Source organism: Narcine bancroftii, chromosome 8 (genome assembly GCF_036971445.1).
Source record: "Narcine bancroftii isolate sNarBan1 chromosome 8, sNarBan1.hap1, whole genome shotgun sequence".
Taxonomy (NCBI): domain Eukaryota; kingdom Metazoa; phylum Chordata; class Chondrichthyes; order Torpediniformes; family Narcinidae; genus Narcine; species Narcine bancroftii.
This window is the reverse complement of record NC_091476.1, coordinates 97,871,997-97,889,152: the sequence shown is the minus strand read 5'-3', so window position 1 is coordinate 97,889,152 and position 17,156 is coordinate 97,871,997.

The window sequence follows — 17,156 nt, the reverse complement described above, 5'->3', positions numbered from 1 at the left end:
ACACCAGCGGTTAAATTTTATGAGGTATTTGAGGAGATTTAGTATGTCACCAAAGACTCTTGCAAACTTCTACTGGTCTACCATGGAAGATGTTCTGATCGGCCACATCATCTTTTATAACCCTGCATGGTGGTGGCCGGTGCACAGTGAACTCGACCAGCGTCATCACTACCAGGAGCAGTTACTCAAGAAAGCAGCCTCCAGGACCCTCACCACTCTCTTCTCACTCCTACCATCAGGAAGTACAGGAACCAATGCCCAGCAGCACTTAAAACAAAAGTTTCTCATCTTCCCCTCTACCGTCAGATTTCTGACTGGGCAATGAACCACCTCACAGTAATTTATTTTGCTTTTATAAATGTAAATTATAGCGATTTGCACCTGCAATGGGGCAAAACAACGTCGTTTATGACAATAAAATCTAATTCTGACTCAGTCAGTGCAAGTTAAAGCGATCAGGACACTTCCAGAGAAGTCCCATCCCACTCCAACTCGCATCAGGTGACATCCCACCACCGATCATTTAGTCGTGGGGGGTGGATGAACACATTCGAGCAAATCAGTTGAAGGTTCTCGACCCTTTAAACCCCATTGTAGAAGAATGCCGGTCACTTGGGTGGCTTCCCATTAACACAATCAGGTCACACCTACAGCCAACAAACTATTCAGACTGAACTTGGTATCTTTCGGAGGTGGGAGCTTAAAAAGCGGATAAAGGGTCAGCATTGCGGTTGGAAGAGAGTAGGGAATGTGAGAGAGAGGGAACCCGTATTCCGAAACACAACGCTCGGTGGGGAGAAAGGAGTGGGGTGCGGGTTGGAGGGTTTCTTTGGCAAAAAAAAAAGGGTGCAGAGAGGATGGGGAACACGAGGAGTTCGGGGGAAATCTGCGGAGGGTGTCCGAGACAGGGGGCAGAGACCCGCAGAGCAGCCGCGGTTGATCGCACGGAACAAAGCGAGGGCGCCACTCCCATCCGTGGGACAAACTGCACGGAATCGATCACTTTTTAAAAAAAATATATAAAAGAAAATTGCGCATTTTTTAAATGAAACGAACCAAACAATGAATGCACTAACGAGGAGAGCATACCGTCAACTGTCCCGCTGGCCGAGCCTGCACTCCACCCTGCAGCGCAGGACGCTATCCTTCTCAGGCGAAGAGCTCGTCCGTTAAGAATGAAGCGGCCGGCTGCCCCCGGTTTCTTATCCGAGAATTAGTCACCCGATAAAGCAAGGCTACTCCCTGCTTCCCACTCCTCCGTAATGGATCGTTGCAATGCAAAACCACAGCATCTGGCTGTAGATGAGTCCGGAAAATGGGATGTTCTAAATGTTCACCACTGCCTCCCCCCATCCCCCCCTTTATCACATGGTATTGAAATACACAAACAAAAGGAGACTGTCCATCGTATTCCTTATTTGAATAGGGAGGATCGTGGCGGCTGTCGAACTGAAGGCACGACTTTCGTGGTCCTTTTCCAGTTCTCAGTGAATCTGCAGACGCTGTGATTTTAGTTGGAAAAAAAAACACACCGAAATGCTGGAGGAACTCTTGCAATGTCTGGAGGAGGGCAAAACTCGATTACTGAGGTTTCTCCCAACACAGGGTCACTCTAGGACACACATGTCAAACTCTGGCCCGCGGGCCAAATTTGGCCCGCCATATAATTATATTTGGCCCGCCATATAATTATATTAGGCCTGCAAGATCATTTCAAAAATGTATTAGAGGTGGCCCACCCTGCAGCGAGAGCCGATGCTGTTTTTTGGTAATGTCACCCCCACCATCCTCCCCCTTCATTGCACATCCTTCCCCATTGTAACACGAGAAATTGTAACACGAGAAGTCTGTCGCTGTCATCAGCCGACAAGCCAGTTGGAAGGCTCCCTGCACAGCCAGTCACTTCTCCCACCTGTCGAGCGGTGCGGCGGATGGGCGAGCGCCTGTGATTGCCTGTCAGCGCGACGGACATGGCAGGCTGCGCACGGCCCCCGGGCAGCGCGAGCCCCGCGTGACTGGCACCGGACGGCCCTTCCACAGCGCGAGCGCACTTCTCCCGGTCGCCACGGCCTTCAGCGCTTGCACCCGCGCGGACCCCAGGGACGGCTGGTTCGGCCCTGCACGTGAAGAGAGAGATGGTGGATGTCCGCAAAGGCTGGTCGGCAGCGCGCTGGGCCTGAGTGGGTGGGTAAGCAGGGGTGGGCAGAGGGTGTAGGTGAGGAGAAATGGGCAGGGGAAGTTATGGTGGTGCGAGGGGCAGTTAGAGGGAGGGATAAGTAGAAGGAGGGGTGGATAGGGAAGAGGTAAAAGGAGAGGGGCAGGGCGAGTAGGGGAGGGGTGATTAGAGGGTGAGAGACGGGTAGAGGGAGGAACAGGTTGAGGGAAGAGGCAGTAGAGGGGCGTGTATAGGATGGGGTGGGTAGAGGCAGAGCGAGTGGAGTGAGGGGTGAGTAGAGGTTGGGTAAAGGACTGGTCAGGTAGAGGGATGGTGGGTCGAGGGTGAATAGAGGCCTAGAGCCTGAGGAGTGAGCAGGAAATGCTGAGTCCTGATGCAGGCCAAAATGGACACAGCCTGTGAATGCTGACTACATCTCCACAGGGACCAAATATGTTTCCCTCAGGTCAAGCAAAGGGTGAACTTGATCTACCTACTCCTGACCTGTAATATTATCCTCCTAAAGTTTAACATTACATATGTTGAAAGAAGAGAAAACATGCAGATGTTGTTGAAAATTTTCAATAAATATTTAGTTCGGCCCTCGACTTAGTCCAAGTTTTTAATTTTGGCCCTCCGTGAATTTGAGTTTAACACCCCTGCTCTAGGACAGTGGTTCCCAACCTTTTTCTTCCCACTCACATCCCACTTTAAGTATTCTCTATGTCATTCGTGCTCTGTGATTAGTAAGGGGTTGCTTCAGTTGGGATGTGAGTGGGAAGGGAAGGTTGAGAACCACTGCTCTAGACCCAATTGTTACTGAAATATTTTGCTTGAGAAAAATTGTCATTGCCCCATTTCCTTTGGAGTCATGAAACCGTGCACATAACGAGTCAATTAGGTATGATTAAAACAGTGGTTTTCAAATTTATTTATTTACACCCACATCCCACCTGTCGCAATCCCTTACTAATCACAAAGCACCTATGGCATAGGGAATACTTCTAGCATGTTGGACAGCAGGACTGCAAGCTCACCCCTTGATGTGGAGCCTCTGCCAGCAGAGCCGGGACTGGGAGGGACGAAGGATGTGGTCAAACTGACCCGATGCTATGGTTGAGCTGTGTGAATAATACTCGCCTTGAATTATTATTTCTCTGTTGGACACACCCAGACAATACTGTGGCTTTGACTTCAGACGCTGGCAGGAAACCCAAATTGTATTTTGCTCACGCAATCTTCAGTTGTGCCTTTGCACTAACTCGCCAGTCCCCCAGTCTCATTCCATTTACCCTTGTGTTGTCTCTGAGTGACGTTACCCAATGGTGTTGATACAGTGGTTCTCAACCTTTTTCTTTCCTCTCACATACCACTTTAATATTCCCTGTGCCATTGGGTGCTCTGTGATTGGTAAGGGGTTGCTTAGCGTGGGATGTGGGTGGGAAGGGAAGGTTGAGAACCACTGCTCTAGACCCAATTGTTATTGAAATATTTTACTTGAGAAAAATGGTCATTGGCCCATTTCCTTTGGAGTTCTGAAATCAAGCAATTAGGTACAATTAAAACAGTAATTTTCAAACTTTTTCTTTCTGCCCACATTCCACCTTAAACAATCCCTTACAGAGCAAAATTTAAAATTTAAATCTTACTTTATCAACTTTTCCAAAACTTCTGTTATATTTTGCAGAAAAACTATTGACTTTTATTCAAAGATGTTAAGGAAAGAGCATAATGCATTTTAAGCCCTGAACCCTAATGGATGCATCAATATTTTAATTGATGCATGAACAGATATAATTTGCTTTAAGCATTGGCGTCACTAGGGGGGTGCGGACCGCACCGGGTGACACCATCATGCATCAATGAGGCTAAAACTCTATGTTAATTAACTTTTTGAACTTTTTAATGGGCTCCGGCCAGAGCCGCTACCTCATCCCCGCCCCCACCCTCCAAGCTCAGCTCCGCTGCCGCCACTCCAGACGTACAGGAATACACACCTTCTACGCTCAGTACACTTGTACACTTGGGCCATGGTGGGGAGGGGGATGTGGGGGGTGACACCATGAGTTACGTGGTGTCACTAACCCTAGTGATGCCTCTGGCTTTAAGCAAGATAAATATTGCGTATTTCAACAGCTGCTGGTTTTAACATAATAAAAAAAACCCTTCCCTTGAATAGTCCTAATTAAATATCTTCAGCCCCACCCCTACTACATGCAATTCTCCCTCCTCTGAAGTCTTTGTCCTGATCATTTCTGATTCATTCCTACCTTCTGTCTCTTTCTCCTCTATTGCTGGCTCCATGATATTTCTGTTTCTCCCCTTCCTCTCTTACCACTCCAATCCCCTACCTCCCCTCCCCTCACCTGTAGTACTTTTGCATTTCATGTTTGAACTCTTGTTTGATTTGAATATGAAAATAACATGACCAATGTTAACTGAATAAACAGCGTATGAATTTAAAAAGGTATATGAACAGGAAACGTAATCAGACAAGTTGCAGATTGTCTGGGGATAAAAGGTAAAAAAATGAAAACAAAACAAACACTGCAAACAAGGTCTCAACCAAACACAGTAAAAGTCCTAAAATCCAAATTGCTCGGGTATTGGGTCGGTCAGGACTTTCAGGTTTTCTGGATTCTCGGCGGTACTTTGAAAATACAAATTTAAGGAGAATAAAGATGAAAAGGATGTTTTTTTTAATATAAAATACAAAGTACAAAAAAAAAACCCAAAGAAATATTTATTCATTCATTTCCATGACACCTGTGTATCTATGGCACTATGGTACGCACAGAAAAGGCTGCTAAATCGAAGAAGTTTGAGAGTTTTTGAGATCCAGATTTTCGGATGGTCTGGATTTCTGGACTTTTATTGTATAAAACTTCACATCTGCAGCCACTAAGATCCAAAGTTAGAAGAATCGGTGCAGTTTTGAGAGGAAGAATTAATTATAACCAAAGACTTGTTGATCCAAACCAAGGCTTTTATTAGCAAAAGACAGGAGCTCTTCACAGGTGGCCGACCAGTCCGGAATGATCTGACCTGACTAGGGACACAACTCTTTAAGGCCCAGACAGTAGGTGTAGCTAAGCTCTCAGCCAATCGCTGTAAGCACAGTCATTACATACTCTAGATACTGTAACTATATACATTGGTGATAGGTCTGTACTATCTCAGTGGCTGAATTCTTTTCATTCAAATGCAATTATCCTAAGGAAGGTACATAATTTATGTGAACAGCAACCACCCTAAGATGATAGCAGCTGGAACAATTGAATAAATATGCACATCCTGAATCCTGTTCAATCATATGGTTGTAATATGAAAGTTAATTAGTAACAATAAAGCAATAAAAAATAACCTGTATGGTTGGCAATTATCAATACCAATATACATTTAAAGCAATGAAAAGTGATACTATACATTGTTGTTCTCAAAAAAATTAGGATATAGTTCTTGACCTTTTAATATATTCACCAGTAAATACCCAGGGGATGTGTGGCTCAGCTAGCAGATGTCCTCACCGGCATCTTCAACATCTCCCTGAGAGGTGCCATAGACCCAACCTGTTTCAAAGCCACCACATTGACTACCCGCCTGTCGCGCTCAAGTCCATCGTCCTGAAGTGCTTGGAGCACATTGTCTTGGGGCACATCAAGCTCTTGCTGCCCCTGTTACTAGACCCCCTGCAGTTCACATACTGACCCAACTGCTTTGCCATCGCCACTGTCTTCCATTTAGCCCTCACCCACTTGGAAAACAAGGACTCGTATCTTCAAATGTTGTTTATTGACTTCAGTTCAGTATTCAACAATCATACCTCAGTATCTGATAAGGGAGTTGAGCCTGATGGGTCTAAACACCTCCTTCTGCAATTGGATTCTTGACTTCCTGTCAGGAAGACCTCAGGTAGTCTGGATCAGTACCTCTAAGACCATCACACTTACCACAGCACCACCATCCCCCCCACCAAGGGTTGTGTTCTTAGTCCACTGCTGTTCACTCTTCTGACCCATGACTGTGCAGCTAAACTCAGCTCAACCACATTATCAAGTTCACTAACAACACAACTATAGTGGACATGATCAGTAAGAATGACAAGTCAGCGTACAGAGATGAGGTGCAGTATGTAACGGACTGGTGCAGAGCCAACAACCTGTATATGAACATTAAAAGAAAAACAAAAGATATGGTTGTCGACTTCAGGAGGGCCCGGGGAGATCACGCTCCCCTGACCATTGACAGCTCCACGGTTGAGGTTGTCAAGAGTATCAAGTTCCTTGGAGTGCACCTGGGGAGAACCTCACCTGCTCTCTTAACACCACCTTCAAAACCAAGTAAGCCCAGCAGTGTTTCTTCTTCCTGCTTCCCACCCTCCATCCTCACTACAGTCTACAGAGGATGTATTGAGAGCATCCTGTGCTATTGCATCACTGCCTAGTTTGGAGGCTGTACCTCCTCACAAGTCACTGCAGAGGATAGTGAAGTCAGCGGAAAAGATAATTGGGGACTCTGTTCCTACCAGAAAGGATATCTGCAACACTCCTGCAGGTGAAAGGCAATAAACATTATAAAAAAACTCCGCACACCCCTCATATAAACTGTTCTTCCTTCTGCCATCTGGTAGAAGGTACTGTAGCACTCAGGCCCGTACGTCCACATTGGGCAATAGCTTTCTCCCCCCAAGCCATCCTGAATTCCCAGAACATTTGTGGATAGAGTACTGTCCCTGGACTGTGGAGTTACTGTATACGTCTTAATATTTTAAATGTGTTTAACTTCTATTCTAACTTATATTTATGCAAATATACTCTGTGGTTAAGGAGAAATGCTACGTCATCTTTAGCATGTGAGCAAGATATGAATGATAAATAAAGGTGACTTGACAGAGTTAGCTGAACAACGTTGGTCAGAAAGATTCTGTGTGAATCAGGTTGAAAAAAATAAAGATTTAGCTAATTAGGTCTGAAGTAGCAGTTGGTCATAAAAAGACAGTAATCTAACAAGCAATGATGCAAGTTGAACCAGCATCCTAGCAACATATCCACCTTTGATCCACAGTGTAACTATTTCTATTGATAACAGAAGTTCAGGCCACATTACATTCGTGCTCAGAGGGACCTTAATATTTTTTTATATGTGGGGGAAAAAAAAACACAGGTACTGATAACTAATAGAAAGTCACACCGTAAATGTGATAATTAGCTTCCACTGTTTATGCTGGACTGTGTGGTCCCAACTCATAGACTAAAAGTTTTCAATGCCATCCCAAGGAGTTCTTCACCTGTTGGAGCATTCTTTATCCAAGGATTCACGTGAACTCATGGTAATATTACATTTTCTCAAGAAAGCTTTAAATCCTTTCCTCTGCACACCAGGACAATCACTTTCCATGACATAGCTCCGAATAAAGTGTCTTTATTTGGACTCTGTGAACAATGTGGTCTGCTCAATTGAGCTGACCAACTGCAATAAAGATCTCAGTGCCGAGAACGATAGCTGAGAGAGGACACAAAGTTGATATGTTATGCCAACCAGCGAATCCAGAGGATTTTGCAGACTTGTTTATGATATCCTTCCATTGCTTTGAAGTTGGAGATGTAACAGACAGCAGATGCTGGAATTTAGAACAAAAGAATAAAGTTCTGAAAGAGCTCTGCAGTAGAGCAGCCTCCGTAGAGGTTCCGTGGTCAACATTTTGGGTTGAGCCCCTAGGGCAGGACCCTACATCGCACAGATGCTGCTTGACCCGCTGAGTTCTTCCAATAGTTTATTTTTTGAGTGACCTGAAAGGCAGGACCCACTGGTACATGTTAGACCATTAATTCTATGTCAGGTTTGAGCTCCTCGTCTTCAAGCATTCTTTCCCTTGGACATCCAAGGACTGTTCTGATCCAGTGAAAGAATGGTGAATTTAAAATCAATATCTGCTTTCACTGCCACTGGCCCAAAGACAACCATTCCTTTCTCTAATGAGGCTTGCACTGCTCTTTCAATATGATTATTTCAGAAAATAAAGGGCATCAAAAATAAAAGTGATGGATGATACCCTGTCATGCCCACTTTCTGAGAAATGAATCATTGTACCTGGGCTTGTCAAGCTGCCGGCCATTTTAGGTGATTATGATTGCAAGCACCCCTCAGTGAAATATCCCATGGGATGATGCTTGAATACACTCTGTTGATCTACCATGAGATAGAGGTTGGCATCAAGGAGGATATTCAGCCATTTTGAAGAGAGTTCATGATTGAGGCTGTTCAGAGGAAAGTTATTGGTGTAAGAATGGAATAATATTCCAAGGACATTCCAGTTAATTTTTTTTTTGGGAAAGGTTTATGCCTATTACACATGCATGGTCCACATGAAGCTGCAGCTTAGTACGTCATAATTTGGTTAGGTGATGATAAAAACAGAGAGGACCTCACCAATCACAGGGAATAACCATTTGGAACCCCGGTACATATGTGGAGATGGCCAGCTCATCGGTTCCAAACATTCTTTATTATTGTTCTCATTCTCAATATGGTTTGCTATACTGTAAATGACAGCATTCTCCTCACAGAGAAAACCATGAAGACATCAGGATTAGTTTTGCAGTGCATCATCTCACAGAGGAATTGGCTTCCAATGACATTATCTATCTATTTATCTATCTCCCCAACTATATATTTATCAACCTTTTTTATTTGTTTACTTATTTATTTGTTGACATATCTATTTGTTTGTTTTTAAAATGTAATTTATAGCAATATTTGCATTTGTAATGTTGCCGCAGAACAACAAATTTCGTGACATGTTCATGACAAAAAAAATTCTGATTCTAACATTCTGCAATTCCAGAGAATTTAGTTCACAACTTTAGTTTTTGCACACTTGTAGCATTTCGAAATTTTGAAGTCACCTTGAAACCCAATGTCTAATCCAAACACTGAAAGAATTTTTTTTAAAAAGTAACTCTTGGACAATTGATTTAATTATTCAGTAAGTCGCTGGATTGCATTGATCCAGTGTGTGTTCAATTATCGAATGCAAGAAACATACTCGTCCCTTGTTCGATTTCCTCTCATTTTGTCTTACTCATCCTGCTTCTACTAACCTAATATGACTTTCAACATGTGGAAACCATTCATTCTATTTTACTGGTATGATGAATTCCTTTGATAATTGAAGTTGGGACATCACTGTTGTTAATATCCCATCTTCTAACAATATTAATGAGAGAGAATCAAAATGAAGGATCAAGTCTGCTGTTTAGTCTTTGTTTTACCTGTGTGTTTATTGCAGGAACTTTTCAATGTTCTTTGCCTCAAATGGGGCAAAACCATCCAAGGGTGATGGAGAAGGATTCACATAATCTCTTTATCCAGTTCCTGTTTAAAATGCATTTTCTTTACTTTTCGATTCACTCATGCTTTTGCAACATGTTTCAACGATTTCCCATTACTGGAATTCCTGCTCAGCAGAAAGATATTAGACAAGAGTAATGAGTTCAAAAGAAGGGTGATGACTGATGAAAGTTGGATGAGTTCATTTTTTAAAAAAAAAACCACAAACCATTAAACTCTTATGTTGCAACTTTCCCCATGCTTCTGAATCATTATTTTTATGCAGGGAATCCAAGAACACAATTTTCGTTTTCTGCACTTGATTTAACCAACTGTCAAGGCCCTACAATGAGATCCAATGTCCTGTAGGAAGATGAAAACCTGGAAGGGGTTTTCTTCTGGTCCAGCACCAAACCTGTGGCTAAGGACATTCTGAATATTTCTGCCAGAGCCCCTGCAATTTCTACACTAGCCTTCCTCAAGGCCCCAGGGAATATCTTGTTAGGCCCTAAGGATTTATCTATCATTATTTTCTTTAAGACAGCAAACACTTCCTTCTCAGCTCCATGACCTCACTTGTTTTCCTTACTTCCCACAACTCTGTGTCCTTTTCCTGAGTGAATACTGGTGAAAATAAAACCATTTAAGACCTCTCCCATCTTTTTTGGCTCCACACAAACCGACCACTCTGATCTTCAAGGGGTCCAATTTTGTCCCTTACTATCCTTTTGCTCTTAATATACCTGTAGAAACCCTTAGGATTTTCTCACATTGTCTACCAAAGCAACATCATGCCTTCTTTTAGCCTTCCTGATTTTTCTAGAGATTTTACTTTCATTTTTGTACTCCTCAAGTACCTCATTTGCTCCATGTTGCCAATACCCCTGTTATACATCTCTCTCTTCTTCCAAACCAGATCCCCAAATCCCTTGAAAACCAAGATTCCCTATGCCTTCTAACTTTTCCTTTGATCCTGACAGGAACATACAAACTCTGTACTCTCAAAATTTCACCTTTGAAAGTCCTCCACTTATCTCGCACATCCTTGCCCAAAAACAATTTATCCCAATCCACACATTCCTGATCCTTTATCATATCCTCCAAATTGGCCTTTCTCAAATTTATAATCTAAACCCAAAGCCCAGACCTATCCTTCTCCATAATTAATTTGAAACAAGTGGCAATATGATCACTGGACGCAAATGTTCCCCTACATACACTTCTGTCACCTGTCCTCTCATTCCCTAGCAGCAGATCCAGTATTGCACTCTCTCTAATTGGAACTTTTATATTGATTTAGAAAACTTTCCTGAACAAATTTGATGAACTTCAAGCCATCCAGCCCTTTTACAGTATGTGAGTTCCATATGTGGAAAGTTAAAATCTCTTGCTATCACAATCTTATGTTTCCTGCAACTATCTGCTATCTCTCTACAGATTTGCTCTTCCAATTCTTGCTGACTATTGGGCTGTCTATAATACGACTCCGTGAGTGTGGTCATACCTTTTCCATTCCTCAGATCCACCCATATAGCCTCAGAAGACAAGGCCCCTGGTCTGTCTAGCCTGAGCACATCTGTGATATTTTCCCTGACAAGCAATGCCACTCCTCCCCCTCAACCATTCTGTTTAAAGCAATGGAAGCCCAGAACATTGAGCTGCTGGTCCTGCCCCTCCTGCAACTGAGTTTCACTAATGGTCTCAATGTCTTAATTTCACATGCCAATCCAAGCTCTAAGCTTGTCTGCCTTTCCTACAATACTCCTTGCATTGAAATAGATGTACCTGAGAACACTGCCACCACAGTCAACCTGTGGACTTCTATTGGTACATGCAATTTCAATATCATCTTTTCCCTCTACCACTCCTCTATCAGCTCTGCCACTCTGGTTCCCCTCCCCCCTGCAAATCTAGTTTAAACCCACCAGAGCAGCACTAGCAAACATTCCCACAAGGATATTAATTCCCTTCCAGTACAGATGCAAATTTTCCTATCGGATTAGGTCCCACCTTCCCTGGAAGAGAGCCCAATGATTGAGAAGCATAAAGCTTTGCCTCTTGCATTATCCTCCTATTTCTAACCTCACATGCACATGGCATGGGTAACAACCCTCAGATCACTACCCAGGAAGTTCTGTCCTTCATCCTAGTGCCTAACTCCCTGAACTCTCCTTACAGGACCTCCTCACCCTTCGTACCCACATCATTGGTCCCTACAAGGACCACAACATCTGGCTACTCGCCCTCCCTCCTGAGAATGCTGTGAACTCGATCTGAGATATCTCAGACCCTGGCACCAGGGAGGCAACATACCATCCGGGATACTCGATCTCTTCCACAGAACTTCTTATCTGTCCTCCTAACTATGGAATCCTTTATCACTACAGCTCACCTCTTCTCCTCCCTTCCCTTCTTAATCACAAGACCAGACTCTGTGCCAGAGACCTCATCTCCGTGGCTTGTACCTGGAATGTCCGGCCCCCCTCCACCCTGCCACCAACAATATCCAAAATGGTATACCTGTTTTTGAGGGGGACTGTCACCCACCTACCTTCCTCCTGTCTTCTAGGTGTGATAGTCTCCCTGCAACTCCTGTCTATTATCCTCTTTGCTTCCCGAATGATCCAGAGTTCATCCAACACCCACTCCAATTCCTTAACTTGTCTTGTCAGGAGCTGCAGCTGGATGCACTTCTTGCAGGTGAAGTAGTCAGGGATACTGCTGGCTTACCTGAAAATCCACATTTTGCAAATATGAGCATTCCCCTGCCTTGGCTGTCATTCCCACTGTCTATGACTAGATGAACACAATATTTGATATTTTTAAAACATGCACTTACCTGTGCCTACCTGCTGAATCATTTTTGCTCCTTGAATAGGGTGGTCATTTCTGACATAAGCTCTGACTATTCTTGGCCACTTACCTGTTCTCACTGAAGCCTGTTGAGCCAAAGCCTTACCATTCTGACTCAGTCCACTCTGACAATGGTCGCTCCCCCCTTTGTCTTCAACTGTTGAACTCAATCGAGGTGGCCTAGCGGTTAGTGTAATGCCTTTACAGCACCAGCGATTGGGACTTGGGTTCGAATCCTATTCCAGCTGTAAGGAGTTTGTATGTTCTCCCTGTGTCTACGTGGGTTTTCCCCGGAGGCTCTGGATTCCTTCCACTGTTCGAAACATACTGGGGGTGTACGTTAATTGGGTGTAAATTGGGTGGTACAAACTCATATGTCAAAATGGCCTGTTGCCATGCTGTATGTTTAGATTTAAAGTCTACATTGTTTAAAGAATTAAAAATTTCATTCACCCAGTCAACTGCCATCTGCTGAGTCTCTCCTTTTTCAATTCCTCTGTCTTCAACTGTTGACTTGATTGCCTGATCATCCATAGGATGTCAGAGGACTAGAGGGTAGCTCACATTGCTCTGTTGTGAAAAAAAAAGCTCTAAAAGTAACCCTGGAAATTATAGGCCTGTGAGCCTGATGTTAGTAGTAAGTAAATTATTGGGAGGTGTTCTCAGAGATCAGATATACAATTATTTGGATAGCCAAGGACTGATTAGGGATAGTCAACGTGGCATTGTGCGTGGGAGGACTTATTTAACCAGTCTTATAGAGTTTTTCGAGGAGGTTGCCAGGAAAGCTGATGAAGGAAATGCTGTGGATGTTGTCAACGTGGATTTCAGTAAGGTCCTACATGGGAGATTAGTCAGGAAGGATCAGACGCTCGGTATTCATTGTGAAGCAGTGAACTGGATCTGACAATGGCTGGATGAGAGAAGCCAGAAAGTAATGGGTAGATGATTGCTTCCCTGACTGGAGGCCTGTGGCTAGTGGTGTGCGACAGGGATCATTGCTGGGGCCATTGTTGTTTATCATCCAGATCATTGTTAGAGATGACAATGTGGTAAATTGAATCGGCAAGTTTGTAGATGGCACCACAATTGGAGGTGTTGTGGACAGTGAAGAAGGTTTTTAAAGCTTACAGAGGGCATAAAAATGGCAGATGGAATTTAATGCAGACAAGTGTGAGGTGCTTTGTATTTTGAAAGGATGTACCCAGTGAATGGTAGGGCACTAAGGAGTGCAGTAAGAACAGAGGAACCTAGGAATATGGATACATAATGTGGTGGAACATGGTTATACGGGCATGTTCCCTACTGAGCTAGCCAAGCTGGCCCGCCTGCTGAACCAGTAGCCCCTCCCCTTAAGACCCTAATAAAGGCTGAGGGCCCTAGACTCCTTCTTCAGACCTGCCCTTGGATTTGAACCAGGAGTATGCTGAGGCATGCTTGGATCTTTAGATCAATAAAGCCTTTGGTCATTGATTGCGCTACAATTTATTGATCTAAAGTTTTAAACGCTATGGACAAGGTAATTCAGTTGGAGAAGCTGGAGATCGACCCAAAAGACCCAGAGGTCTCCGTGAAATTCATCATGTGGCTACACTGTTTGAAGGTCTACATGAGGCATCACAAATCACAACAGACAACGATGAATATGACCTACTATTCACAGCAGTAGGCCATCGCGCATACCAATTGATCCGCAATTGCAAAGGGTATGAAGAGGCAGAGGTCCTGCTCTGGCAACAGTACGGAGCACTGAGGAATGCTATGTACGTGCACTTCCAGCTTGGCTCCCGACGCCAAGGCACAGGTAAGTCAGTTGACGAGTTCGTGAGGACCATGTGGGAGCTGGGATGAGACTGCGGGTGCCGGGATATGACGGTGGTAGAGTACCAGGAGGAGTTCATTCGCAACGGGCTGGTCACTGAATTCCTCTCCCAACACATTTGTGAATGACTCCATGAGAAGGGCGATTGATCCCTACAGGTGGTCGCGCAGATGTCCCGGGCCATGGAGATAGCTTAAAGAATCCAGAGGCCTACACCATGGGCCGCATAGCCCCCAGATACACAGAATGGGCAGCACCATCTTGGGATTCGTGGCCCCTGACCCTGATGGCCGTTACAACTGCTGAGCACACGAACTGCAACTACTGTCGCCACCGTGGCTCAAGCATCTCCAGTCATTATTTCAGGTTGTGGAGAACCAAACTTCTGGGCCCACATCATGCCAAGGAGGGACATCACTGCCGGCTTCACTTCTGGATCCCACCTCATGCTATCCATGGGGACGGCCATCTTCACGATCTCCTGGGTGGTCATCTTGGCAGTCGCCAAGTCAACGACACGGCAACAGCTGGTCAGACAGCAAACCTCAATCGTCGTGGACCAGAGTCAACCACATCAGCTGGGACGTTCCATGATGGACGTAGAGGTAAACAGTCAGACCACGGGTTGCCTGTTTGACACGGGGAGCATACCGAGAGTTTCACACCCATGAGCACTGCCAAACACTACTCCCTGACTGTGTCCCCCCTGCGAAGTGCCGCGTAGCACTAGCCTCCGAGTCCCTCTCAACAGAAATCTGCGGGAAGTGCTCCATGAACCTAACCGTGGGTGGGGGGGGGGGGGTGATGAAATACAAAAATTTCATGCTGCTGGTGATGCTCCATCTCTGTGCCCCTGTCATTTTGGGACTAGTTTCCAGTGCCAGTTAAAAGGGGTGCTGATGCATTTTGATGAGCCCCCCATTCCCCGCTCACTGTCAAGAACGACTTGTTCCGAGAAGTCCCGCTCTACCAAAAGGGGACCAAGAGGGAGGCTTTTGGAGAGGCCCAATCGTGCAACTGGAGGTGGGGTACCACTACCCACTTGCAGCCTGGCCACCCTACAGGTCTCTCTTCCCCCCACTGTTCCATGATCTCACCCTAGGCTGTAGGCCAATGGTCACTAAGAGTAGATGGTACAGCCTGGAGAACAGGGGATTCATTAAGTCCGAGGTGGAATGGTTGCTGAGGGAGGGTATAATAGAGCCCAGTAATAGTCAATGGAGGGCACAGGTGCTGGTGGTAAAGGGGGCAGAGAAGAACCGGATGGTGATTGACTACAGTCAAACCATCAACACGTTCACCCCACTGCACACCTACCCCATGCCCCAAATTGATGACATGGTGAATGAGATCACAAAATACAAAGTCTTTTCGATAATAGATCTCAAGTCAGCATACCATCAAATATCAATCCGCCCAAAGGACTGGCCCTACACAGCATTTTAAGCCAACTGTCGACTGTACCAATTCTTACGGGTCCCTTTTGGCTTCACAAATGGGGTGTTGGTGTTCCAAAGGGAAATGGGAGAATGACAATGGGTTAAAAGCCACTTACCCATACTTGCATAATGTCACTATATGCAGCCATGACCAGAAAGAACATGGCGACAAACTGCAGAGGTTCCTGGCCACTGCAAAAGCCCTCAACCTAACCTACAACTGGAAAAGTGTGTGTTCAGCATGGAGTGGCTGGTAATCTTGGGGTATGTGCTGGAGCATGGTGTGATTTCCCTGACCCTGAGTGTATGTGCCCCTTCCTGGAATTACCTCTACCACAGAACCCCAAGGTTTAAAAAGGTGCCTGGGTCTTTTCATATTACGCACAATGGGTCCCCAACTATGCCGACAAGGCCCAACCCCTAGTGAAAACCACGACCTTTCCCCCATCAACGGAGGCCCATAAGGCCATCGAGAGCATCAAGGATGAGATTGCCAAGGCAGGAATGCACGCCATCGACAAGTCAGTCCTGTTCCAAGTGGAGAGTGATGCCTCCAACTTTGCCCTGGCCTTCACACTGAACCAGGCAGGCAGACAGGCCAGTGGTATTTTTTCACGCATTCTGCAGGGCCCTGAATACAGGCACTCTACCGTGAAGAAGGAGACACAGGCTATAGTGAAGGCCATGCACCACTGGAGGCACTACTTGGCCAGCAGGCCATTCACCCTGCTGACAGACCAGAGAGCCATCATCTTTATGTTTAATAACAAACAGCGGGGTAAAATTAAGAATGACAAGATCACGTGGTGGAGAATTGAGCTGCCACCTATAATTACAAGATCTTGTACCGGCCGGGTAAGCTCAACGAGCCACCAGATACTCTGTCCAGGTGAACCTGTGCCAGGGTGCAAATAGATTGCCTCCACACCCTCCACGATAGCCTCTGCCACACCAGGGTTACAAGACTCTCCTGCTTCGTGAGGGCCCATGACCTTCCCTACTTATTGGAGGAAGTCAGAGAGCTGACACATAATTGCCTGGTCTGTGTGGAATGCAAGCCGCAATTTTACAGGCCAGAGAAAGCGCACCTCATCAAAGCCACTTGCCCCTTTGAACGTCTCAGCATAGACGCCAAGAAGCCCCTCCTGTCTATGAATCAGAACAGCTATTTCCTGAACATTGTGGACAAATACTCGTGCTTCCCATTTGCCATTCCCTGCCCAGAGATGTCCACAGCCACGGTCATTAAAGCACTCCACACCACATTCACTCTGTTAAGGTATCCTGCGTATGTGCATAGCGACCGGGGTTCAGTGTTCATGAGTAAGGAGCTGCAATGTTGCTTTCTCTCCAGGGGCATAGTGACAAGTAGAACCACCAGCTACAACCCCCGAGGGCATAGCCAAGTTGAGATGGAAAATGGCACCATTTGGAGGGCAGTCCTGTTGGCCGTAAAGGCGAGAGGAATGATGTAAGAGGTACTTCCAGAAGCATTGCATCCTACCAGGTGTCTACTCTGTATGGCTATGAATGGAACAACCCAAGAAAGATTGTTCTC